Raw genomic sequence first — 25,660 nt, forward strand, 5'->3', positions numbered from 1 at the left:
CCCCCTCTACACACTCAAAGTCACATAGCACACCCTGTGGGGCTCCACCATTATGCTGTCTGCCTTCCTATGGGAACCCCATACTCCACCAGCTGGGCTGGGCCCCTTCTAGGAAGAAAAACTTTGTAAATATGAAATGGTTTGTACTAGTGTTAGTTATAAGGAATACCCTTAAGTTTAGATTCGACTATTTAAAATGGAATCCTAGGGGCGCCTGGGTGGCGCAGTCGGTTAAGCGTCCGACTTCAGCCAGGTCACGATCTCGCGGTCCGTGAGTTCGAGCCCCGGGTCAGGCTCTGGGTTGATGGCTCAGAGCCTGGAGCCTGTTTCCGATTCTGTGTCTCCCTCTCTCTCTGACCCTCCCCTGTTCATGCTCTGTCTCTCTCTGTCCCAAAAATAAAAATAAAATAAACATTGAAAAAAAATTTAAAAAATAATAAAAATAAAAAATAAAATGGGATCCTATTAGGGGCGCCGGCTGGCTCAGTCTGTGGAGCATGTGACTCTTAATCTCGGGGTCAGGATTTCAAGCCCCCTGTTGGGCCCGTGAGGGTTAAATTGTAGTATAGGGCTAACCTGTAGCTTGAGAGATAACAGCTTTGTGTTAACACTGAAGGTTAAGAGATAACAGCCTTGCTTTACTCTTGTAAATTACGCTTCATACTCTTGTAAATTAGGCTTCAACAATTAAGGAAACAAAAATTCAAAGAAAAGAGCATCAGAGGCAGGGTCAAGGAGATCCACTGGTTGCAACTTAATGGCAGAAAGTCTAAAATAATCACCCCATCCAGGAACTGTTTCGAACTCATCTGGGAACTATTTCTTTGTTCTGTTCCCAGGTGATGATAAAACGATGTGATCGGCTATAAAAACTCTGTACCCCGGCTGTTCAAGGCCGCACTCTGATCAAAAGTGTTGGTCCGATTGGTCGACCTTGCCTCTCATTGCAATAAACTTTGTTGTGACTGTCACTGGTGCCCATAGCATTCTGTTTCAGGAGTCGTGTGGATGCAACAGGGCCTAGTGCTTACTTAAAAAAATAAAAATTGGGGCACCTGGGTGGCTCAGGTGGTTAAGCATCCGACTTTGGCTCAGGTCATGATCTCGAGGCTTGTGAGTTCAAGTCCCACGTTGGCCTCTGTGCAGACAGCTTGGAGCCTGCCTCAGATTCTGTGTGTGTCTCTCTCTCTGCCCCTCCTCCACTCTCTCTGTCTCCTCTCAAAAATAAAATTTAAAACTGTTTAATAAATAAAAACTCTATATATAAACTTCTGATACAGTAGACTCTAGAACTTTTTTTTTTTTTATGATTTTGGTATATTCATTCCGGTAAAATGCCTACAAAACATAAAGTAAAACCCCCAAGTAACAGTTAATGTAGCTAAAGGATGCCTAATTTGGTCTATATACGTCTCTTAAGGGTGAGCGAGATATAAAACCAGGATATGCTTTATATTAAGGCAACTCAAATTTCCTTTTGTTTTCTTTTTTAATGTTTATTTATTTTTGAGAGTCGGGGATAGCGGCAGAGAGAGAGGGTGACAGAGAATCCCAGCAGGCCCCACACTGTCAGCACAGAGACACACACTGGGCTTGAACCCACCAACCACAAGATCATGACCTCAACTGAAATCAAGAATCAGTCACTCAACCAACTGAGCCACCCAGGGAACCCAAATTTCCTTTTGGAAGTCTATGTATGTGCAAGACTAAAACTCTTACTATCCAAAACATGTTTAACAGAAACATCTGAAAAAACACTGAAAACTTAGCGGCTCAGATATTCCAAATTTAGTGTTGATTTGTGCATCAGTATACATTATACAGAAAATTCCCATATGATCAGTGGTGATTTGAACACCAGCTTTTCATTCCTTATCAAATTATAAATAGGTCTTGGGGCACCTGGCTGATTTCGTCTATAGAACATGCAACTCTTGATTTCAGGGTCATGAGTTCAAGCCCCACATTGGGTGTAGAGATAACTTAAAAAATAAAATCTTTATGGGGTGCCTGGGTGGCTCAGTTGGTTAATGTATGACTTCAGCTCAGGTCATGAACTCAAGGTTTGTGAGTTCAAGCCCCAAGTGCAGCTCTGAGCTCACACCTCAGAGCCTGTTTCAGATTCCATGTCTCCCACTTTCTTTTCCTCCCCCACAAACTCACTCTCTCTCTCACTCACAAATAAATTAAGATTATTAAGATTTTTTAAAATTTTTCAATAAAATAAAATACAATCTTTAGAGGTATCTGGGTGGCTGAGTTGGGTAAAAGTCCACTCTTGGCTTTAGCTCAAGTCATGATCTCACCATTCATGAGTTCAAGCCCCGCATGATCCTGCAGAGCCTCCTTGGGATTCTCTCTTCCCCCTCTCTCTCTGCCCCACCCCCTCTCACTCTCTGTCTCTCTAAAAATAAATAAGGTTGGGGCGCCTGGGTGACGCAGTCGGTTAAGCGTCCGACTTCAGCCAGGTCACGATCTAGCGGTCCGTGAGATCGAGCCCGCGTTGGGCTCTGGGCTGACGGCTCAGAGCCTGGAGCCTGTTTCCGATTCTGTGTTTCCCTCTCTCTCTGCCCCTTCCCCGTTCATGCTCTGTCTCTCTCTGTCCCAAAAATAAATAAACGTTGAAAAAAAAACTAAAATAAATAAATAAGGTTAAATTTTTTTTAATTTTTTTTTTAATTTTTTTTAACGTTTATTTATTTTTGAGACAGAGAGAGACAGAGCATGAACGGGGGAGGGTCAGAAAGAGGGAGACACAGAATCTGAAACAGGCTCCAGGCTCTGAGCTGTCAGCACAGAGTCCGACACGGGGCTCGAACTCACGGACCACAAGATCATGAGCTGAGGCGAAGCCGGCCGCTTAACCGACTGAGCCACCCAGGTGCCCCTTTTTTTTTTAATTTTTAAACATTTACTTATTTTTGAGAGACAGAGAGAGATAGAGCACAAGTAGGGGAAGAGCAGAGAGAGAGAGAGAGAGAGAGAGAGACACCGAATCCAAAGCAGGCTCCAGGCTCTGCGCTGCCAGCACAGACCCCGACGCGGGGCTCAAACTCACAGACCGCGAGATCATGACCTGAGCCAAATTCGGCCACTCAATCAACTGAGCCACCCAGGCTCCCTCCCCTGTTTTTGAAATTTTTATTTATTTTTGAGAGCGAGAGACAGAGCACGAGTGGGGAAGGAGCAGAGAGAGCGAGACACAGAATCTGAAGCAGGCTCCAGGCTCTGAGCTGTCAGCACAGAGCCGACGCAGGGCTCGAACTCAGGAACCATGAGATCATGCCCTGAGCCCAAGTCGGAAGCTTAACCAACTGACCCACCCAGGACCCCTAAAAATATATTTTTAAATAAATACATAAAATCTTTACAAAACAAAACCACAGCGTGATACCACTTCACACCACCAGGTGGCGATAATCAAAAAGATAAGCATTGCCAAGGATGTGGAGAAATTGGGACACTCATACAGCGTCTGCAAAAATATAAAATGGCGCAGCCACTTTGGAAAACAGTCTGGCAGTTTCTCAAAAGGTTGAACATAGAATTACCGAGTGACCCAGCAATTCCACCCCTAAGTAGTGAGATAGAAAGAGAAAGGAAGACATGGTCACACACAGACTTATACACAAATGTTCATAACAGCATTATTCATAATAGGCAGAGTGTGGAAAGAAACAAATGTCTCTCCACTGGTGAACGGACACATCCATGTGGTGTGTCTGTCCTTACGGCGAAATATTATTTAGCAGTCAAGAGGAATGAAGTACTGATTCAGTTATAACATGAATGAACTCGAAACTTTATGCTGTGTGAAGAAAGCCAGACAGAAAAGGCCACATATTACGTGGTTCCATTTTTTTTTTTTTCATGGCACGCCCAGAATAGGCAAATCTATAGAGACAGAAAGCAGATCAGCGGTTGTCTAGGGTTGGGGGGTGGCAAGGAGGAAATGAAGAATGACTGCTGATGGATGTGGGGTTTCTTTTTGATCGACACAAATGCTCCAAAATTGATGGTGGCGATGGTTATACAACTCTGCCAGCACACTAAAAACCCGTGAATTGTGCGCTTGGAACGAGGTGTCTGTGTGTGAATTACATCTCCATAAAGCTGTTATAAAGACCATTTGGAGGGTGATGGCATGTGATCTTCATGGCGTAAGCGTTAGCTCTGATGATGATGGGGGCAGTGGGGTGGTGGTGGTTGCCCGTAACTGTTCGAAACACGCGGCGTGTCTTACTGTGAAGCATTCTGTTGTATAGGATCTCCTCTATCGAAGATCTAGGTCACTAGTGGATTATGAAAATGCTAACAAAGCACTGGATAAAGCAAGAGCGAAAAACAAAGATGTTCTTCAGGCCGAGACATCCCAACAATTATGTTGTCAGAAATTTGAAAAAATATCTGAATCTGCAAAACAAGGTACTGTTATATTAACCTTTAATTAGACGGTATACCTTCAACTATTATGTGAATTAAATAGTTAATCCTAATTTCTTTTGTTCACAGAACTTATAGATTTTAAGACGAGAAGAGTTGCCGCATTCAGAAAAAATTTAGTGGAACTGGCAGAGTTAGAACTGAAGCATGCAAAGGTTAGTGTCATAGTCAAGGTTTAATATTTTACGTGACTTATAATTTAGAAATGAGTCAGTCTTGGGGCACCTGGGTCCTCACGATTGGTGAGTTTCAAGTCCCACGTTAGGCTGTGCGGCCCCCCTTCAGATCCTCTGTCCCCGCTCTGTGCCCTTCCCCCCCCCAAAAGTAAAAAATAAACATTAAAAAGAAAAGGGAGGGAGGGAGGGAGAGAGAGAGAGAGAGAAAGAAAGAAAAGAAAGAAATGAATGAATGAATGAATGAATGAATGAATGAATTATGGGGTGCCTGGCTGGCTCATTCGGTGGAGCATGTGACCCTTGATCTCCTGGATGTGAGTTTGAGCCCCACGTTGGGTGTTGGGTGTAGAGATTACTTAAAAAAAAAAAAAGAAACAGAGGAAGGCAGGGAGGAAGGAAGGCGTCAGTTTTGGAATTGATAATAATCCTTTAATGACAGTTTCTTTCTGGAGGGATATTGGAAGAACCATTCCTGGATTAGAATGAATTATAATTGGAATGCTAATTTTTGAAGATCATTTTAGTACTTCAAAATAATTTAATGTTAGTAAATAAATATCCTTCGCCCAGGGTTTTTTATAGTGTTTGTTTCCTCCAGATTCAGCCCTTTCTTGTAGTTAAGATAAAGCTTGGCCCAAGCCTTCTAATAAGGTTAGAACTAGAGAATCTTAGAATTGCGAGCGAACTTAAAGATCATCTAATTCAAGCAAGAATAATTCGTGCAATTTCTCTAAGCAGTCAGCTCTGCAAGACCCTAGTACCTAATATGGAAACCAGTATCATTTGTGACTGCTTAAAAAAGATAAATCTATCTTTTTTTTTTTTTTTAATTTTTTTTTTTTCAACGTTTATTTTTGGGACAGAGAGAGACAGAGCACGAATGGGGGAGGGGCAGAGAGAGAGGGAGACACAGAATCGGAAACAGGCTCCAGGCTCTGAGCCATCAGCCCAGAGCCTGACGCGGGGCTCGAACTCACGGACCGCGAGATCGTGACCTGGCTGAAGTCGGACGCTTAACCGACTGCGCCACCCAGGCGCCCCGATAAATCTATCTTTAATAAAAACTTCTTTAAAAATTTAGTATTTGCTGGCTTCAATCAGAAGGACTGAAAGTAAAAATATATTCAAAATTCCCCAAATTAGAAGTAGTAAAGAAATTTAAATAAACTTGTTAGTGTTTTGTTTTGTTTTTTTAATATGTTTATAGTATTTACACTTTGAAAGTCATTAAAAAGCTTGAAACTCTACTAAGACGTTCGGGACACTCCATAACGCACAGAAAGCTGTTTCTGTGTCACTTTGACAAATTGGTCAGAGTTTTGTCACGTAAAATAAGAAAGATAAATTTGACGGATGCCTGGGTGGCTCTGTCGTTTGAGGATCCGACTCTTGGTTTCGGTCAGGTCCTGGTCTCACAGTTTGTCAGCTGGAGGAGCCCTGCGTCCAACTCTCCGTGGAGTCTGCTTGGGGTTCTCTCTCTCCCTGCCCCTCCCTGCTCGTGCGCTCGCTCTCTCTCTCTCTCTCTCTCTCAAACTCTCAAAATAAATGGGTTGGCTTTAAAAAAAGAAAGAAAAATGAATTTAATTTCTCCCACAGAAACATTTGGATATATTACCCTCAAATATTTGAATATATTCTCTCCTACAAGCTAGACATCTTTGAGCTAAATATATTTTATCCCATACATTTCAATAAGCTTTTTATATTATTACACTAGGTCATTGCTGTTTTCAAATATTGCATGCAGGGGCCCCTTGGTGGCTCAGTTGGGTAAGCCTCTGTCTTTGGTTCAGGTCACGATCTCACGATCTCACGATCTCACAGTTGGTGAGTTCGAGCCCGACGTCGGGCTCTGTGCCGACATCTCAGAGCCTGGAATTGCTTCGGATTCTGTGTCTCCCTCTTTTCTCTCTCTGCCCCTCCCCTGCTCATGCTCTGTCTCTCTCCGTCTCTATGTCTCTCTCTCTCTTTCTCAAAAAAAATAAATAAGTAAAAAAACATTAAAATTTTTTTTTCAATATTGCACCCAGAAATGGAAACACCTTTCCACACGTGGACTTATTATTGTACACGTTTCTCCTTACGGCAGTTTTAGAGGCATAAGGGTTTTTTGTGTTTTTTCTTTTTTTTCTTTTTCTTTTTGCTTTTCGTATAAGGGTTTGTTTGTTTTTTTTGTTGTTGTTTTTTGGTTCTTTTGTGTTTTGTTTTGTTTTGTTTTGTTTAGCGCCATCTTACACCAGCTTGATTTGGCTTATAATCACACATCTTCTCCTCGTTCTCCTCCTCCTTCTTGGTCTGTTTTCGAGCCTCCAACCTATAGTTGTGTGTTTAATTCTTTGTAGGAATAGTTTTCATTTTTGTGGTAAAAAACACATAAATGTACCATCTTACCCACTTTTAAAGCCTTGTTAAGTATATTCACATTGTCGTGCAACAGGTCTCTAGAACTTTTTCATGTACTGAGCATTTAATTTTTAAAATGAAGTTGCAGGCCACAGTTATGTCTGTCAAATTGTAGCTTGCTAGTTTTAGCCCAGCGTGAGATCTTTTGGAAGCTTCGATTTGATCATATAGTAGTTGACTAGGAGAGTGGTGATTACTCCCAAGTGATGGACATTTGTAGTTTGTATGAACTTCCCTTTTATGTCGTCATCTAAGTTTTACTTTAAAAGATTGATCGGGACCAAAGGAGTCAACATTGGTTCATCTAACCGGATAAGTGCACGGTACCCAAAAAGGCTGAATTTTTAGTTCCCTTCCTTTCTTTCTATACTAATTGATATTAAGTTATTAATGAGTATTCTTTGGTGATGGCTATTTGGGTAGCTAGGAATTCACCTATTTATACTATCATCAACCGTTTCCATTTTATCTGTGATGGATACAAGATGTATCCAATTCCTCATTACAATGAAGCTATATGTTACGGATTTCCTGGTCTAATCACCCTCTCAAAAGAAAATATTTCGATAAGGTTGGCACGATTTATTGTTACTGCACCCGTGTTGGTTTCTAATGTTCACTATGTTTGTTCTTTGTAAGGAGGTTATAAAATCTATTCAGGATTTTGTTAATAGGTTTAAGGAAGGATTAGCAGATTACAGCCTGTTTTTGTGTAGCCTGTGAGCCAAGAATGGCGTTGGTTTTTTGAGAGGGAGAGAGAGAGCACGAGCAGGGAAGGGGCAGAGGGGGGCGGGGGGAGGGGGTGGAGAAAGAGAGAGAGAGAGAGAGAGAGAGAGAGAGAGAACACCAAGCAGGCTCCTCCCTGTCAGCGTGAAGCCCGATGCAGGGCTTGAACTCCCTAACCGCCAGACCGTGACCTGAGCCGAAACCCAAGAGTCAGACACCTACCCGAAAGAGCCACCCAGGTGTCCCGGAGAGAGAGTATGTTAAGCAGGCTCCACGCCCAGTGCAGAATCCCAGACGGGGCTGATCTCACGACCAACCGTGAGATCATGACCTGAGCCGAAATCGAGAGTCGGACGACGCTTGACCGACTGAGCCACCCAGATGCCCCTCAGTGGTTCTTTGAAAAAAGGCGAAAGAATAGTATTTCATGACACGTGATAATTACGTGAAATTTAGATTTCGTCTGTAAGTGAAGTTTTACTGGAATACAGCCAAGCTCGTTCCTTTGTGCTCCGTCTGTGGTTGCTTTCATACTACGACAGCAAAACAGAGACCACATGTCTCTCAAAGTCTAAAACGTTTACTACGTGTTTAAGCCCTTTACAGAAAGTTTGCTGACCCGTACTATATAGATGGTTGTCGGCCTCTGGTTTCCAGATTTCTGTGCTTTTCAGGTCCTTTGTGAAATGTGTTCTCTGATGGGTCTTCTGCTCCAGTGGCTCTCTCAACTAGAGGCAGTTTTGCCTCCCGGGAGACATTTAGCAATTTCTGGAGACATGTCTGGTAGTCACAACGGAGGATGGGTGGGTTTACGACCGGTATGTAGGGCGCAGAGGGCAGGAATGCTGCTAAACTTTTGACAGGGCACAGGAGAAGCCCCCATTAGAAAGGATTCGACAGCCCCAAATACGTCAAGTGTGCCGAGACTGAGGGACACTGAGACTGGATGGCTCAGTCGGTGGAGCGTGCAACTCGTGTTCTCAGGGCTGTAGGTCCGAGCCCCACGTCGGGTGTAGAGATGACTTTAAAAATGGGGCGCCTGGGTGGGGCAGTCGGTTAAGCGTCCGACTTCAGCCAGGTCACGATCTCGCGGTCCGTGAGTTCGAGCCCCGCGTCGGGCTCTGGGCTGATGGCTCAGAGCCTGGAGCCTGTTTCCGATTCTGTGTCTCCCTCTCTCTCTGCCCCTCCCCCGTTCATGCTCTGTCTCTCTCTGTCCCAAAAATAAATAAATGTTGAAAAAATAAATAAATAAAATAAATAAATAAAAATAAAATCGTTCAGGGGCGCCTGGGTGGCTCAGTCAGTCAAGCGTCCGCCTCTTGACCTACCTAAGAAAATGATAATAAATTTTAAAAATGGTGATAAAATAAAATCTTCTTTTAAATGGGGGGTAGGGTGGGTGGTGCCTGGCTGGCTCGGTCGGAAGAGCGTGTGACTCTCGATCTCGGAGTCGCCAGTTCAAGCCCCACGTTGCGTGTAGAGAGATTACTTTAATAAACAAAACTTGGGGCGCCTGGGTGGCTCAGTCAGTTAAGCGTCTGACTCTTGGTTTCCGCTCATGTCACGATCTCACGGGTTTGTGAGTTCGAGCCCCGTGTCCAGCTCTGCACTGATAACCGTGGAGCGTGCTTGGGATTCTCTCCTCTCTCTCTCTCTCTCTCTCTCTCTCTCTCTCTGTCTCTCTCTCAAAAATAAAATAAAATAAACATTTAAAAAAAAAATAAAGCTTAAAAAAAAAAAAAAAAAAAAAAAAAAACACCGAGGTTGAGAAACGCTGCCCTCTCGTCTGAGGTTTCTTGATGATTTTGCAAATCTGAACAAAGTCCCATTTTGGTCCCAGAATCCATATAAGTTATTCCAAAGAGATTAGACATTGGTTAAATTTACATCCAGATGGTTTAAAACTACTTTGGATTTCACTCATTATAACCGGGATATGTCTTGCCATGTATTGGAACCTGGTTATAACAGAAAATTAGGTCATTTGGTCACTTTTGTGTCCTTGAAGATAGTCTCAGATACTTTATTAATGAAGCATCGAATGTATGATAAAGGCAGTGGAAAAAAAAAAAAAGGTGATGCTACTGCTGCCTGTGAGGGCGTGGAGTCCTCGTGCCTGGTGGGTAAGTGTGGACCAGGGTACACCCTTCTGGAGGGCGTTGGCAGTGTGTCAAGTGCAGGATGTGTATCCTTGGACTTCGTCCCACTGGAGGGATATACCTTTGAGAAGATCATGTCAGACACACAGACAGGCTCAGAATCCATCGTTCTACTGGCACAACATGGACAGTTACTGGGGCACTTGAAATTCTTAAATGTTTATGTTCCCCCAATTTCAGGCGCTCAGTAAAGTCGCAAGAAAAGTACAAAGACTCCCTGGATAGTTGTCACTAGAGTCCTCAAATGTGCACATTGTCATGTTCGCTCTGTCCTCCCCTCCCCCTCTTCCTCCCTCCCTCTTTACTTTTCCTCTTTACACAGTACACACACACACACCACACCCCTACCCTTATACATACCTGTTTTTGTCTTAAACCATTTAGGTTGCAGCTAGGAAGTCTCTTGGCTCTTAAACACTTCAGTGTCGATTTCCTAACACCAAATAATTCTCTTGAGTACTTGGAGCAATGACAAAGATCAGGAAATTACTATGGATACAGTACTATTATCTAATCCACAGACTTTCATGCCACCAGTTGTCTAATAATGAATAATGTCTTTAGTGGCAAAAGGGTACTCGAGATAATACATGACATTCGGCGCACAGGTCTTTTTATTTATTTTTTAAGTTTATGTATTTTGAGAGAGCGAGCGAGAGAGAGCGCGAGCGCACACGTGGGAGAAGGGGAGAGGCAGAGCGAGCAAGCGAGAGAGAGAGAGAGAGAGAGAGAGGGAGAGAGAGAGAGGGAGAATCCCAAGGCAGGCTCCGGCGCTGTCAGCGCAGAGCCTGGGGCGCAGGGTGGGGTGGGGGAGGGCTCCAACTCACGAAACCGAAACCGTGAGATTGTGACCTGAGCAGAAACCGAGAGTCGGACACTTAACCGACAGAGCCACCCAGGCGTGACTTTTCGTTTTTCTTGGGATGAGCTCTACACCCGCTGTAGGGCTTGAATTCATGACCCCCAGGATCGAGAGAGTCGAGAGTCGCGCGCTCTACCAACTGGGCCAGCCAGGTGCCCTCCCCGCCCCGCACCCCCCGCACGTGTCGTTTTAGACTTCCTGAACCCGGAAAGTTCCTGAGTCTTTGTATTTCATAACATTGGACGCTGAAAAGCACAGGTCTATAAGATGTCCCTCGCTTTGGGTTCGTCTAGTTATTGAGTTTAGATTCCCCGCCTGTGGCGGGAATCGCCCAGAAGTGGTGCCCGGACCTTCTCGTTGTTGCATCCTTTCAGGAGGTTACATGCTGTTGATGAGTTGCCTCGCTGGCAATGTCTGACTTTGATCATTTGGTTCAAGTGATGATGTCTGCAGGTTTCTCAGTGGCCAAGTAACTATTTTACACTTTGAAATGAAGAAGTATTCTGCGGGGAGATACTTGGGACTGTGTAGATACCCCATCGCTTACCCAGCACTGTCCCACAGCATTTTGTGTGACGATGGAAGTGTCCTGTCATCAGCACTGTCTGGTACGGTAGCCACTAAGTAGCCACACGTGGCCGTCGACATGCCTACACTTGAAATGTGGGTGGTGCAACTGAGAAACTGAGTTTTTATTTAACTTTAATTAACAGAAATTTAAATTTTCCATCGCCGCACGTACCTAATGGCTACGGTATTGGCATTTCAGCCTTATGCTCAAAGCCACCGTTCATGACTTTTGCCTCCGTCGATTATTGTGGTGGCTGCCAGACGGTCACTTTTCTGATCCCATCGTTTTAGTTGGCTTTCTACTTACTGGAAGGAAGAGGTTTTCCTTTACCCCATGTATTTATCGGTGTAATCCATATATGCTTACATTTGTCCGGACACGTGTCTGAATTTGGATGCCAGCGCCCATGTTTTACAAATGGGTACGTAGGCCTGTCTGAATGTTACAGAATGCCGTTGTACGGGAACTTACGGCTATGTGTATAAAAACTGGTATCACTCACTACTCTAGTCCTGAAAGCGTACGTTATAATTTAATATGCCTCTACCCTAATACACAGATTTTAACGGCTAGAGGAAAGGGATAAGAACCGGTCTTGCAAAACGTCCGGTAGTTTGACTTGGACACACAGGGCATGTTTCATCCCTCATTAGAATCATGCCGAGTGATTCAACACCATAATACTGGTCTAGGCGGAAATGTCCTGAAGAAATCTGGTGTGTGGAAAACCTTGTACGTGAAACAAATGATACGGTTTTATGTCTTTAAACCCGTACGTGTGTGGATAGTGAGTAGCTGTTTCCGGAGTTCTGTTGTCTTAATAAAGGTGGCGTTAGTTACGGGATTCCCAGCGCTGTTATATTTTCACTGCAACTCTTCCAGGCTGTCTGCACTTCATGATTTATTTTCCCTTCCTTTTTAGGGTAACCTACAGTTGCTGCAGAACTGCTTGGCAGTGTTAAATGGAGACACATAAGCCACACTCCGCCTTTGGTTAAAAAGGGCTGCCTTCCTTCAGATTTTATTTTTGTTTTCTTAATGAGATTAGGCATTTACTGCTCACTGGAAACAAAAGAAACAGCTGACCAAGTGCATCTACTCTCCTTTTTTTCTGAGAAGCGATGGAGCGGTGCCGTCCACGGGTTTTGCGGGTCCGTCCGTCTGTGTGGTGGAACGCTGCCCTCCTGCAGCTCCCCGTGTGCTCCCTGGGACGGTTGTCCATCGCCGTGCGCTCCTCCTCTTCCGAAGCCCAGCGTTCAGTCCTTTTTTAAGTAGCCTCTGTAACTGTCTTTATTTTCTGAATAGCGTTCCTTATGGCTGCCAATCTTATTTCCCTTTAAGTAATTTCTGATGTTTAACCCTTTCAGAGATGCATTGTTCAGACAAGATAAAGGTTGCCATTACCTTTTGTTTTCTTTTGGTGTTTTTGTTATGTTTTGTTTTGTTTTTTTAAAAACATTGTATGCCACCTTAGTTCATCCATGTATCCTGGTAAAAGCATCTTAATCAGACTTATTTTTAATTAATGAACATTTCCTAGAAGTTTTGGGACAGACTTTATGTAATCTTTGTAAGTATGATTTCTGATGAAAAGCGGCTGCATTAGTATGTTTGCCTTAAACTTGTAGACTAAACCGACTATTGTCAAATAAACCGTGGTAACAGTGATAGTTTTTAACTCTGTGGTCATTGTATCACTCTAAAATTTGGAGTAGCTGTAATCAATCTACTCCTTCGTTATGCTTTACAGTGCAGGTCTTCTCTCTTTTTTCTCTGAAAATGGCATGTTGAAGCAGGTTCACCAATCCCCTTACGAAAGAATGAACTGCTTCTCTGTGTGCTCTCAGCCTTTCCTACAAGATGGAATTGGGCAGAGGCAGGTTCGAAACAGCTGTTTCTAAAATACAGGAGGCAGACAGAATGGTCCGTCTGTGATGGTTTCCTGAATTCCATCCCTAGCCGGGTCAGTTAACCCTGTGACACGCCATCGAGCCACTTGATAGTCCTACTAGTGTACGGATTGGTATGGAGAGAGAAAGGGTGCTGTAAGGAACAGCCCTCGTGGGGGGGGGGGGGGGGGGGGCGGGTGGGAATTGTAATATTTGGAATGGAAGGCTCCAAAAAGGATACTAGTTACAATACAAATATGATTGGCCTTTTTAATGTGAATTATCGCCACGTCATTTCTAATTTAAAATTCGATTGTGTGGTTTGGTTTTTTTCACTAACTTTTCTTCCAGTTGGAAACCACAGGTATTTGGGTTGGTCACCTTGTAGGTGGGTTCCTCGTTTACATTTTCCCCACCCCTGGTCTAGGTCTTCTGAGTAGTCACCATGATCCCAGCCTTGCTCTCCAGCATGTTCTCTTGCCTTACTGGTGTGCTGGTTCACGTTTCTCTCTTTCACTGGCGTTGTTCCCTGGTTATTCCCTGATGTCGTTTGTACTACCCCCCCCCCCCCGACCCCGGTTGCCTGAGAAATCTGTGTGTTTGGTCCTCCTGTCTGTCCCCTTCACTGGTGAGAAGACGCCCACGCGATGCTCACCAGTGGATGAACGGGACAGAGAGCCCTGGCTTCGGGACTCGGGTGCAGTCCCTTCGCCGGCTGCCCTTGTGGCCTAGGCAGGTTTGGTTCGCTTGACCTCTGTCTGCCTCAGTTTCTCTACTACAAAGGACATACTGACCTACCTACCTCACAGGGGTGTTGTGAGGATTAATAAACATTGGTACAGTGCTTTGAAAACGTGAAGGTGCTGTGTAAATGCTAAGAAACAGCAAGTGCGGGGCAAAAGGCAGTAATACGGTGTCGCACCTATCCATCCGCTAATCTGTTTGTTTGTACCAAGGGGGCCTTATTCCGGGCAAGGGTAGGAGAGTGGTAGGTACATCCCTTGGTCCCTGGTTTACATGTTTACGGTGTCTGTTGGGGTGGGGGTAGAGTGGAAGCAGCAAGTTACATATTAGTGTGGGGCAGGGTGCTTAACAAAAACACACATAAATGAGTTGACCGCACTATCCAAGGACCTTGTCACAAAACACACAAAGAAGGTGAAGAATGTAGGTTACTCCCTCAAGGGCATACTTTAGGAAAGATGCTACTTTGTACCTCCAGAACAATGGAAGTATTCCACAGCTCAGCTGCTGGTTCCCCATAAAACAAAACCAAACCAAAAACTGGTTTCAATACTCTCGTGGTGTGTGTGGCATTTACGAAACCTTTAGGGACCATCTTGTGCCTGGGGGACACAAAGGAGAAAGGGGAAGACCCCCAGTAACAGAGACAAAGCCCTGCACTGGGTAGTAGTACAGGGTTTCTCCCACAGAGTGTCTTAACTGCACGCTCTGAGAGGAAGAGAGTGACGCGAGCAGTAGGAATGAACGACCCAGGAGGAATGAAGGTGGCGAGGTTGGTGGCAGTGAAGGTGGAGGATGGTAAAGAAAGGAAATCGCAAAAGAGAGTGGGGGTCCCCGGGCCGCTAAGGCCCGTGAGGCTTAAAGACTGGGCGAGTTTCTCCTCTGCCCCTAGTTTGGGAAAGCGCCTACAAGACAGATTCCGTCGTGAACTGCTACAGAAGTTGAGCTCAAACAGACCTTTCTGAAGTGAGGCACTACGCACAAGTTAACAGAGCAGGGAGGGGGGTGGATTTCAAGGAGACACTGCTGTGGTGGTGTGCGGGGGGGGGGGGGGGGACACGAGGTGTCGCAGGGCTTACGAAGAAAAGAAAACGACCACGAAGCGAAGATGTATTTCTGCGTCGTCCCCCGGCCCCCCTTACGCGCCCGCCTATCACCACGTCCTCAGGCGACCGGAAAAACCTTCTCCGTGCTGCCGCAGTACGCGGGCTACAGTTGGCGGAAAGCGAGAGAAAGAAAAACAAAAGAAAGCAAAGCAAAAGCCGAAAAGCGAGCTTCTACTTTTCTTCAGGCTCGTTTTGGGTGGCGCGGGACGCGTTAGGACGAGGAACAACGCAACGCCAACACCGCGCCCGTACTGTGGAAGTGAGGCTAGAACGACGACTCCGCCGCGTGGCTGAACTCAAGTTCTTCCATTCGGACTACCAAAAGTCAGGGGAAAGCGCGAACGCAGTCCCCCACTACCACAAATTATGCAGTCGAGTTTCCCACATTTGGGGAAATCGCAGGGGTCAGCACATCCGGAGTGCAATGGATAAGCCTCGCCCTGGGAAAACCACCTTCGTGATCATGGTATCTCCCCTGCCAGGTAAGTATGAGTTGCGCGCCCCGCCTCGACCCACACCCTCGCGCTCGCCACGCTTCTTACACACGGTCACTTGCCCCACGCGGCTTCCGCGCCCCGGCTGCCCGCAGCCCCCCCTCAGCTCCAACCTCTCCCGTCCGCAAAACAACCGCGGGCGCCTTTGCCTAGCCCCCACGCGGGACGTGCGCGCCCAGGCGGTCCGGGACCGGCAGCCTCTGCGCGCTTGTTCATCTACATACGCCACGCCTTGTCGCGCGCTTCCCCGCGTCGCGGCTCCAGCTCTAGGACACCGGATGTGCCAGGGTCCCGGCAGACCGCCGGTGCCTGGAGCGAAGGATGGGGGGAGGGCGGCGAGGAGTCGGGACCCGGAGGGGAGACCCGAGAAGACGGGGCCCCGCGGCGTCCAGAAGTTGCAGGCCCCACCGAGGCGGTGGGTTAAGTCTCCCCTTCCTTGCAACGAAAATTACATGCAATACGCAACAGAGAATCAACTCAACCTTAAATACTAAGGGTTTTGTCACCAATTTAACATGAAATTGTCTTAATCCTCAGTATGACCTTTCGGATTACGTAGTAACCTAATCTTGCGACAACGAAAGGAAAATTTGAACAGAGGGCGTCAGTCAGGACAAGGCGTCCATTCTCAAGAGTAGATGTGTGGGCTGGGGAGGGGCGTCGAATGGTCTCCGAAAATCAAATGAACGGAAATATCACGTTTTCATCCTGTGGGCTTCGGCTGCCTCTTTCAGCCTGCCCGGATTTGTCTTTTCCTCTTCTGTACAAGAAGATTCTTTCCGGAGATCGAGTGGAGGTAAAGGTAAATATCCTCTTCAGATAGGAGCAAAATGATTGAAGTGTTGTGTGTTCCTGGGTGATCGGGGTCCCTGGAGCAAAGCAAGGCAAGAGACAGGACTAGAGATTGTTGGGTCAGCAAAGACTTCTCTGAGGTTCTAGCAGCATCAAGATCCGAGTTAACGTGTTGTACATCCTTTTACTTTACTTTTCTTTTCTTTTGTTTTTTAATTTATTTTGAGAGAGAGCGCGGGAGGACGGGCGGGCGAGAGCAGGGGAGAGGGAGAATCCCAAGCAGGCTCCGTGCTGTCAGCACAGCGGGGAGCCCCACGCGCACCGAACCCCCTCTCCGCCCCCTCCCCGCCCCCAACCGTGAGATCATGACCAAGGCTCATGACCAAGTTCCCTTAAGGGACTGAGCACCCAGGTGGCCCACGTTTTGGATTGTTAGTTGTTTCAGGAAGTTTCCTTTCTTAGGGTGTACTACTCCTCAAAACAAACAAACGGTTCTCTTCCCTAACCCCAGGAAAATTATCAAAACCAAGAAATGAACATTGATACAATCTTACTACTCTACAGACGTTATTCCCTTTTCCGTCAATTGTCCCAATAATGTCCTTTATAGCAAAGGAAAATTCAAAATCATGTGTTGCATTCAGTTGTCATGTCTCTTTATCTGAAATAGTTCCCAGGTAGTTCTTTGCACTTCATTATGCAGGCCTTTTTGAAGACTACGGGCCAGTCATTTTGGAGACTGTCCTTCAGTTTTTGAGTTGTCCTGGCTTCCCTGGCAAGTACATTCAGGAATGCATTTTTGACACGAAGGCTACGTAAATGATACCGTGTCTGTTATGGGTTGGTTTGTGTCCCTCCAAAAAAATATGTTGAAGTCCTAAGTCCTGGTACCTAGGACTGTGACCTTCTTTGGAAATCTGATCTTTGCAGATACAGTCGAGTGAAGGTGAGGTCACTAGAGCGGGCCCTGATCCAATGTGACTGTTTTCCTCACGCGAGGAAGACGGCAATGTGAAGAGACTCGCTGACAGAACACCATGCGATGGCAGAAGCAGAGAGTGTAGTGATGTAGCCGCAAGCGAGCCAAGGATTGGCTTGTCACCACCGGAAGCTGGGGAGTAACGAGGGACGATTCCACTCAGAGCCTCAGAGAGAGTATGGCCCTGCTGGCACCTTGCTTTTGGACCTCTAGCTTCCAGAACTGTGAGAGAAGACACTTCTGTTTTTTTAAGCCACCCAGTTGGTGGTACTTTATTATGACAGACCTAGCAAATGTATACAGGCCTCCTCTGGGCACCACGTTTGGAGGCACGTGAAGGCAGTTTGTTCTATTACTGGTGGGGCTGACATCGACTACTTAGTTAAGGAGGTGTATCGGTTACCCGTCTCTGTGTAACAAATTGCCGTAAAACTTAGCGATTGGAAATAATGACCGTTTCACTTGCTCACAATTCTGTGGATCAGCGATTCTGGCTGGGTTCCACTGGGCAGTTCTGCCGGTCTCAAGTGGGATCGCTGGAGCCGCGGCGGCCAGCCTGCAGGTCACCTGGGGCCCAGTCGGTCTAGGGGACTTCGGCAGACACGGTTCACGTTCACTCCGGCGATGTCATCCTCCAACGGGCTAACCCAGGCTTCTTCTCATGGTGGCCTCAGGACAGGCAAGTGAGAGCCAGTCTTAATGAGCAAGTGATTTTCAACCTTCTGCTTGCATCCCATTTACTAATGTCCCATTAGCCAAAGCAAGTCACATAGCGAAGGCCGAAGTCAGTAGGCTGGGGTGTTGCAGAAGCACCTGGGTACTGGGGCCAGCACTGCAACTGTCGGCCACTGGAGGTGTTCATCAGGTTTTCCCTTTGTAATTATTAAGTGATTTGTATGGAGATAATTTGAGGATATGTGAATATCCTGTTTAACACAACAGTTTTTAGCATCCACTGATGGCTCTTGCGTTATGATTGCCAAATGTCCATTTTCTAATTCCATCATTCATTCTTCAGTTATCAGCTGGCATCGTAAGGTAGGACTTTCCCTCCTTCCCTATGTGCTAACGATACGAACTCATGGTTGTTATTTCGTTCAGTTGTTTGTAACCCAAAACTGTTTTGAAATTTATTTTGATGTTCTAATGTTCTCAGATCGGGCCTATGAAAACCCCTTCAGGGTGCCTATGGTGTCCTTTGGACATGTCCATAACATTTTTGGAGCATTTCCGTGTCTTCTGGCACAAGATGTTCCGGGGCCATTATGTATCTGTCTTGGCTCGTGAAAATTATCTATTTCTCCAAAGAGGCCTGGTTCTTTTTAGTGGGGAGTGGTTTTAGAAAACAAGATCAAGGGGAGCCTGCGTGGCGCAGTCGGTTGGGCGGCCGACTTTGGCTCAGGTCGTGATCTCACGGGTTCGGTTGGTGAGTTCGGCCCGCTTTGGATCCTCAGCCCCCCTCTCTCTGCCCCTCCCCCGCTCACACATTGTCTCAAAAACAAATAAACGTTAAACAAATAAACGTTAAGAGGAGGAGGAGGAGGAGACAGAAAGAAAAGAAAAAAAGAAAAAAGAAAAAGGAAGCAAGATCAAGGCGGTAGGTATGTCTAATGCTACTGTCTTTGCCTCTAGGCCCCTTCAGTGGATAGAGGTAGAGAATACGTGTATTTCCTAACACCTATCTACAGATGTAGATTAAAAGCAATGAGCCCAGGGACAGCTACGTGGGTGGTTCAGTTGGTTAAGCATCCGTCTCTTGATTTTGGCTCAGGTCATAACCTTGGGGTTATGACATTGAGCCCTGCCTCCGGCTCCCTGCTAGGTGTGGAACCTGCTTAAGATTCTCTCTACCTCTGTCTCTGCCCCTCTCCCCCCTCTCAAAATAAATTAATAAGCGTAAAGAAAATTCTCTCTCCCTCTCTCTATGCCCTCTCCCCCACTCGCTCCTTCTCTCTCTTAAAAAAAAAAAAAATTAATTAAAAAAATAAATAATGAGCCCACACCAGTACCTTAAATTCCAACTCTCAATTTTATGCAAGTGGGTCCTCCTTGCCCTCCACCATCCCGTATTTGTTTGTTTGCTTGCTTTAATTTTTTTAACGTTTATTTATTTTTGAGAGAGAGAGAGAGAGAGAGAGAGACCGATCACAAGCAGGGGAGGGACAGAGAGAGAGAGGGAGACACAGAATAAACAGGCTCCAGGCTCTGAGCTGTCAGCACAGAGCCTGATGAGGGGCTCGAACTCACAAACCGTGAGATCATGACCTGAGCTGAAGTTGAACGCTTAACCAACTAACCGACTAAGCCACCCAGGCACCCCGTGTTTTTGTTTTTGTTTTTAATGTTTATTTATTTTTTAAATGTTTATTTTTGTGTGTGTGTGAGAGAGAGAGAGAGAGGGAGAGAGAGAGAATGAGCAGGGGAGGGGCAGAGAGAAAGGGAGACACAGAATCAATTCAAAGCAGGCTCCAGGCTCCGAGCTGTCAGCGCAGAGCCCGATGTGGGGCTTGAACCCATGAACCGCGAGATCGTGACCTGAGCGAAAGTCAGGCGCTTAACCGACTGAGCCACCCAGGCGCCCCAAATGTTTATTTATTTTTGAGAGCAAGAGAGACAGAGCATGAGCAGGGGCAGAGAGAGAGAGAGAGAGACAGACAGACAGACAGACAGACGGACAGAATCTGAAGCAGGCTCCAGGCTCTGAGCCATCAGCACAGAGCCCGACGGAGGGCCCAAACTCATGAACCGTGAGATCATGACCTGAGCTGAAATCAAGAGTCGGATGCTCAACAGACTGAGCCACCCAGGCGGACCATCATTCCATATTTGTTTGTATCTCCTTTCTCCAACAGTAAGAACCTTGACTCCCAACATCCATTTAGTCATTAGCTCAATCCTATAGTATACACAACGTTGTTACAGAACTGTTACGACCATACAGCTATGAAATACAAACCTACTATGGGACAGTTCAGTATGTGTTTGCAGTTCTTGTCTTTGGACTTGAAGATGTTTATGGTCGATGTACTGCGCCCAGAAGTCATTTCAGTTGGTTATTTTTTTTTTCTTCCAGTGTGGCTACACTATTCATCTCAGATCGCTAGGTTCAGTTATGCTTATGTTCAACGTTAGGGACGTTCCCCCTGTGATTTAAAAATATATGTAAAATATTAATAGAATTCCAAAAGTCAAAATTACAGAGAAAGGTGTACTCAGAAAAGCACCACTCTCTCCTTCCACTCCCCCCCCCTCCCCAGGCAATTTCATCATTTATCTATTTAGAGAGTGCTAGTCGGGGAGAAGGGGAGAGGGGCAGAGGGGGAGAGAGAGAATCTTAAGCAAGCTCCACACTCAGTGCCCAGCCCACGACCCTGGGATCCTGACCTGACCTGACCTGAAGTCAAGAGTCAGACACCCAGGTGTCCCTAGTCTTCTGTTTCTTTTGGCAAGACTGTATAATTTTCTTGTTTTCACACTTTTCCTACACAAACGGTAGCATACTACATATATTTGGGGGCCTTTTTCTCCCCCCCCCCCCCCACTTAACACAGTCGATGTGTCATACCTAAAGCGAACCCACAAGTCAAGCAACCCTGTCCTAACCTCCTGGAGGCCACAAGGTCAGCCAAAGAAAAAAGTAAACAAACTAGAAAACCCAAACGAGGGCTCACCAGCCTTTGCAAAGACTGTGATTTCTCAGTGGGGAAAATGTTAGAAAAAAACGGTGACAAAATCAAACCCCTCAATCCAACTGCAAACTGCAAACTGCTGTGCAGTGCCTGGCTGGCTCAGTTGGTAGACCATGGGGCTCTGAGTGAAGAGTTCTAGCCCTACATGGGTGTACAGATTGATGAGGGAAACAAAGGCAAGAGAAACGTAGCTTAAACTAGATCTCCTTACAGCTTGCAGCCCACTGATAGAGAGCTGAAACATGCAGAGCGTGACCTTCCTCAAGGAGCTCACGGCTGCCGTAGTGCCTTAATGTTTATATTTCGTTAAAAACTAAAAGCAACCTTACCATGACAGCAGCTAGCCCCTCAGGGTCCTGAAAGCCTTGCTTCAAAATTCCTCGGAAACTTACTTTATCTCTATCCCCCCTCCCTCCACAAATTTAAAAATATATCATCAAGTCACTCCTCACAAGCCCAGTGCAGCTCTTTCTGCCTGCCCACCGGGTGCTGTGCTGGTGCTACGTATAATAACAACACCTTTTTGCACTGAAACGTCTGGAGAAACCTTTCTTAGCCATCTGCTCATGAATCCACGTCATAATTAAAAAACAAATAAAATAAATAAGAGAACTACAAACTAATGTTCATTTTAACTGGAAGAATCACAGCCAGGCTCCCCCGGCTCTTCTACTTTCGTCCCCCAAGGGTGTGAAGTTCCTCCGCCCACTCCGGCGACAGGGCGTGGCGTATGTAGATGAGCATTCGCGCAGAGGCTGCCGGTCCCGGACCGCCTGGGCGCGCATGTCCCGCGTGGGGGCTAGGCAAAGGCGCCCGCGGTTGTTTTGCGGACGGGAGAGGTTGGAGCTGAGGGGGGGCTGCGGGCAGCCGGGGCGCGGAAGCCGCGTGGGGCAAGTGACCGTGTGTAAGAAGCGTGGCGAGCGCGAGGGTGTGGGTCGAGGCGGGGCACGCAACTCATACTTACCTGGCAGGGGAGATACCATGATCACGAAGGTGGTTTTCCCAGGGCGAGGCTTATCCATTGCACTCCGGATGTGCTGACCCCTGCGATTTCCCCAAATGTGGGAAACTCGACTGCATAATTTGTGGTAGTGGGGGACTGCGTTCGCGCTTTCCCTTGGTTATCTGTGTTTGCAAAGAACAGGAGCAGCTCTTCCCACCCGCGTTGACGCAGGAGAAAGGGAGAGTGTCTAGGCGTTTATAGTTCTCCACAGTTACCGTCTGTGGCGTCGGCACTGCAGTCTCGGCAGTGTCTTGGGTTTTGTTTTTGTTTCTTTTTTTCCTCTCTCGCGTTGTTTTCTTAAAGCGCTTTTGGTTTGGAGTTTGGCAGTCGCTTTCAACGCGTGCGCCTTGGCCCGTGGGGGCTGGCTGGGTTACGGGTGCGAAACGCAGCAACGTGTTATAGAGACCTTACTTTCACAGAATCCGCCAAACTAGGTAGCAGCCACTTATATAGTACAGGATTCCCAGTTGATTCTAGAGACGCTTGGAGAACCGATCTAACACCTTACTAGCTTTGTCTTTTTTTCCGGAAAATCTTTAGTGTTTGGTTTTCGAGACAGCGAGCGTGAGCGGGAAAAGAGCAGAGAAAGAGGGAGCCCCAGAATCTGAAGCAGGCTGCAGGCTCCAGGCTCTGAACTCTGTCAGCACAGAGCCAGATCCGTGGCTCGGACTCACCAACCGTGAGTTCAGGACCTGAGCCCAAACCCCACGCTTAGCGGACTGAGCTACCCAGGACCCCTGCATTTTAGTTTTCTAACTATTCCCCCTGAGAGGTAAGTTCCACGAAGGCCAGAGATTCTTGTCTATTTTGTTGATTGCTCCATTCATACTTGGCTACAACAGTGCATGGCGGCATAATAGGCTTTTAGTATATGCTTCATTAATTAACTTCTAGATCGCGGGGTTAAAAAAAAAAAAAAAAAAAAAGTTTCTGGGGCGCCTGGGTGGCTCGCCAGTCCAGTCAAGCATCCTGACTCTTGATTTCGGCTCAGGTCACGATCTCACCGTTTGTGAGGATCCACCCACCAGTCTACCCCATCGGCCTCCAACCTAGCCTGGTTCAGCCCCTTCTCACTTTAGAAGAATGGGATCATTTTACAAACCATCAGAAAAAGGTAAGTCAGGGGTATGCACCTTAGTTTTCTCCCATGCCTTCGAAGCTCTTCTGTTCTTCCATCATGCTTCACTCTGGTTCAAGATGTAGGGGAGACAGAACTTTACTTTTTACCCTGTTAGGGTCTCCAGCAGGGCCTGAGAATTAAATTGGACGTAAAACAGAATATCAGAAGGAAAGCATACAGATTTTTTCCATGTACGTGGGAGACCCCATCGTAACATGAAAACCCAAAGAGGTGGCTAGGTGGGTCTCCAAGGAGCCCTGGTTCCTTTTTTTTTTTTTTTTTTTTTTTTCCATTTTGTGTATCTGGAGGCCAAGATCCGGTGGTGCTTAGCGTTCACGGATACTGATGTGTGATTGCATTTAGGCCCTGCACCTGTTTTACTCCACGGATTATGATCCATTATTTTTTATTTTATTTAAAAAAAAATTTTTTTTTTAACGTTTATTTATTTTTGAGACCGAGAGAGACAGAGCATGAACAGGGGAGGGACAGAGAGAGAGAGAGGGAGACACAGAATCTGAAACAGGCTCCAGGCTCTGAGCTGTCAGCACAGAGCCTGACATGGGGCTTGAACTCGCGGACCGTGAGATCATAACCTGAGCCGAAGTCAGACGCTTAACCAACTGAGCCACCCAGGCGCCCCTATGATCGATTATTATCATGATCTCGATTTGGCCAGTGGGAACCCTTTCAAAATGGCTCTTGTGTGCTTGACATGTCCACATCAGTGGCACATTGCTTTACTTTTTGGCACAGCTCCATGTTTCAGGACATGATGAGGCCGATTGATGCCCAGCTGTGTCGGCCAGTCTGGTGGCCTGGCTCCTTTGACCCTCCTGTGCGCACGGACCTGGATTCCTTTGAGGGAGGTGGTTACTTCCTGAAATAGGTCAAGGTGCCTTTGGACTTCCTGGAGAGGCACTGGAGTCAAAGGCGGGGGAGAAGAGAACACCAGTGCCGGGGTTGGACTCCTTGCCCTGGCTCCATGTATTTTAACATCCCCTCGGGTGTGTGCCCACCCACCCACCCACCCACCCAGTGAAAGTCCCACAGAGGCACAACAGGTCACATCTACGTGGCCTTCCCTTGACTGTGTCGCCACTGCCTGACTGGGTGGCAGGCACTGCTGTGCCTGCAAGGATGTGGGGCCGTACCTTGGAAGCACCCGGCTACTCCCCATGATACCCCGGACAGGAAGTGTCGGCCATGCTAGGGCCCACTCTTGCATTTGCTGGATGCCAAAACCCACCTCCCCCCTCCACCCCTCACCCTGCTATTCCCCCAAAGCGCCAAAGCTAGGTCCCCAGGGATTCCACACCTCCACATCTCATCAGGGGGGGCAGGCACATCCAGTGAAGGTGGTTGAGGTTTTATCTTTGGTGCCTGTCTGCTGGTCTCTGCCTGTAGATGGTGACATTAGACGCTGGGGTCTCTCTGTGGCTTCCCGAAGGTCAACTGTTGGACTTCAAAGGCAGGGCCTCCTGAACCCGTGGAGGCAGTGGGACAGTAGCACTGAGACCGGGCTGGGGAGCGAACCAAGAGGAAGGGCGGGGGGCCGGGGGAAACGCAGTCTCCAGTTTGGGAGGCAGAACTAAAACCGAAAACGCGCTTGTGGTCTCAGAGGTCAGGGATGGCAGTAGCCGGGTCCCTGAGGCCTCAGAGAGCCACACTCCCGGTGCGGTTCCGCTGCCAGCCCCCTCTGTGATGCGCTCCAACTGTACTTTGAGTCTCTGGCGTTTCCTTCCCACAGGAGGGAAGAGAACAAGGACCTTTCCCTGGCGTTCTTCTCTGCACCCACCCGCAGCCCCAACAACCTGGCTCTGTCCCCAGGATGAAGCCCGTTTTCTCCTGGATGGGTGCTCTCTGACAGGCCCTCAGTGTCTCCCTCTTCAGGCCCTGCCAATTTAGCCTTAAGGGCCCAGCGCTAAGTCAGCCAGCTGGTCAGAACCCACAGGCCAGCTGCCTGTGTCAGTAAGGACGCGAATTTGTGCGCCCGACCGACTGTGACGACAGCTGCCCCCGTCTCACTCCACCCCTACTCCCACTCTTCTGCGCCCCGACTCTGACTCTTAAGTCTGCGTTTTGCCGCCACACTCCACCCCACCCCCCACCCCACCCCCGCTCGCCCCCGCCCCTTTCTGCATACAGGTGGAGACCCCAGCGGTCCGGTGGGTCCGTGGCCAGAAAGCGGGTAAGACAGAAATATTTCATCCATCTCCCTCTCCCTCCGTCCGATGTAGCGGGAGAATCGGTACGGGTGGATTTACCACCCGTGCACAGAGTGTGAGTAATCACTGCTCTCTCAGCGGGAGCGCCCCCAGCCCCGCCATCCGTGGCTACAAGAACAGGTGCGAAGGCACGGGAAAACGGAAGTGTACCCGGACCACCGCCCTGTCCTCAGACTGACAAGAAACCTGAAGGGGCCGCTGAAGTTCTCGTCACGACGGGCAAGGCCCATGAGGGGGGCCCTGCTGCATTTCGTTTCTGCCAGTGTCAGCTTC

The 25,660-nt window shown here is 47.3% G+C and overlaps 2 long non-coding RNA genes and 2 other non-coding genes across 4 annotated transcripts; 2 read left to right on the top strand and 2 right to left on the bottom strand.

Annotated features, from left to right (window-relative positions):
- The first annotated feature begins 3,624 nt into the window (after positions 1-3,624).
- Positions 3,625-13,011, top strand: LOC123583543. Its single transcript, XR_006704930.1, has 3 exons — positions 3,625-4,428; positions 4,516-4,601; positions 12,266-13,011. It is a non-coding gene; the product is annotated as an uncharacterized LOC123583543 (long non-coding RNA).
- A 2,397-nt stretch (positions 13,012-15,408) lies between these two features.
- LOC123584560 lies at positions 15,409-15,572 on the bottom strand. Its single transcript, XR_006705522.1, has one exon. It is a non-coding gene; the product is annotated as a U1 spliceosomal RNA (small nuclear RNA).
- A 495-nt stretch (positions 15,573-16,067) lies between these two features.
- LOC123583544 lies at positions 16,068-25,270 on the bottom strand. Its single transcript, XR_006704932.1, has 5 exons — positions 24,974-25,270; positions 23,173-23,289; positions 22,543-22,546; positions 20,304-20,490; positions 16,068-16,445 (listed from the first exon to the last, which is right to left on the bottom strand). It is a non-coding gene; the product is annotated as an uncharacterized LOC123583544 (long non-coding RNA).
- LOC123584619 lies at positions 21,993-22,156 on the top strand. The gene has a single exon (XR_006705575.1). It is a non-coding gene; the product is annotated as a U1 spliceosomal RNA (small nuclear RNA).
- Positions 25,271-25,660: the final 390 nt, after the last annotated feature.

This window comes from Leopardus geoffroyi, chromosome B3 (assembly GCF_018350155.1).
Source record: "Leopardus geoffroyi isolate Oge1 chromosome B3, O.geoffroyi_Oge1_pat1.0, whole genome shotgun sequence".
In the NCBI taxonomy this organism is placed as follows: Eukaryota; Metazoa; Chordata; class Mammalia; order Carnivora; family Felidae; genus Leopardus; species Leopardus geoffroyi.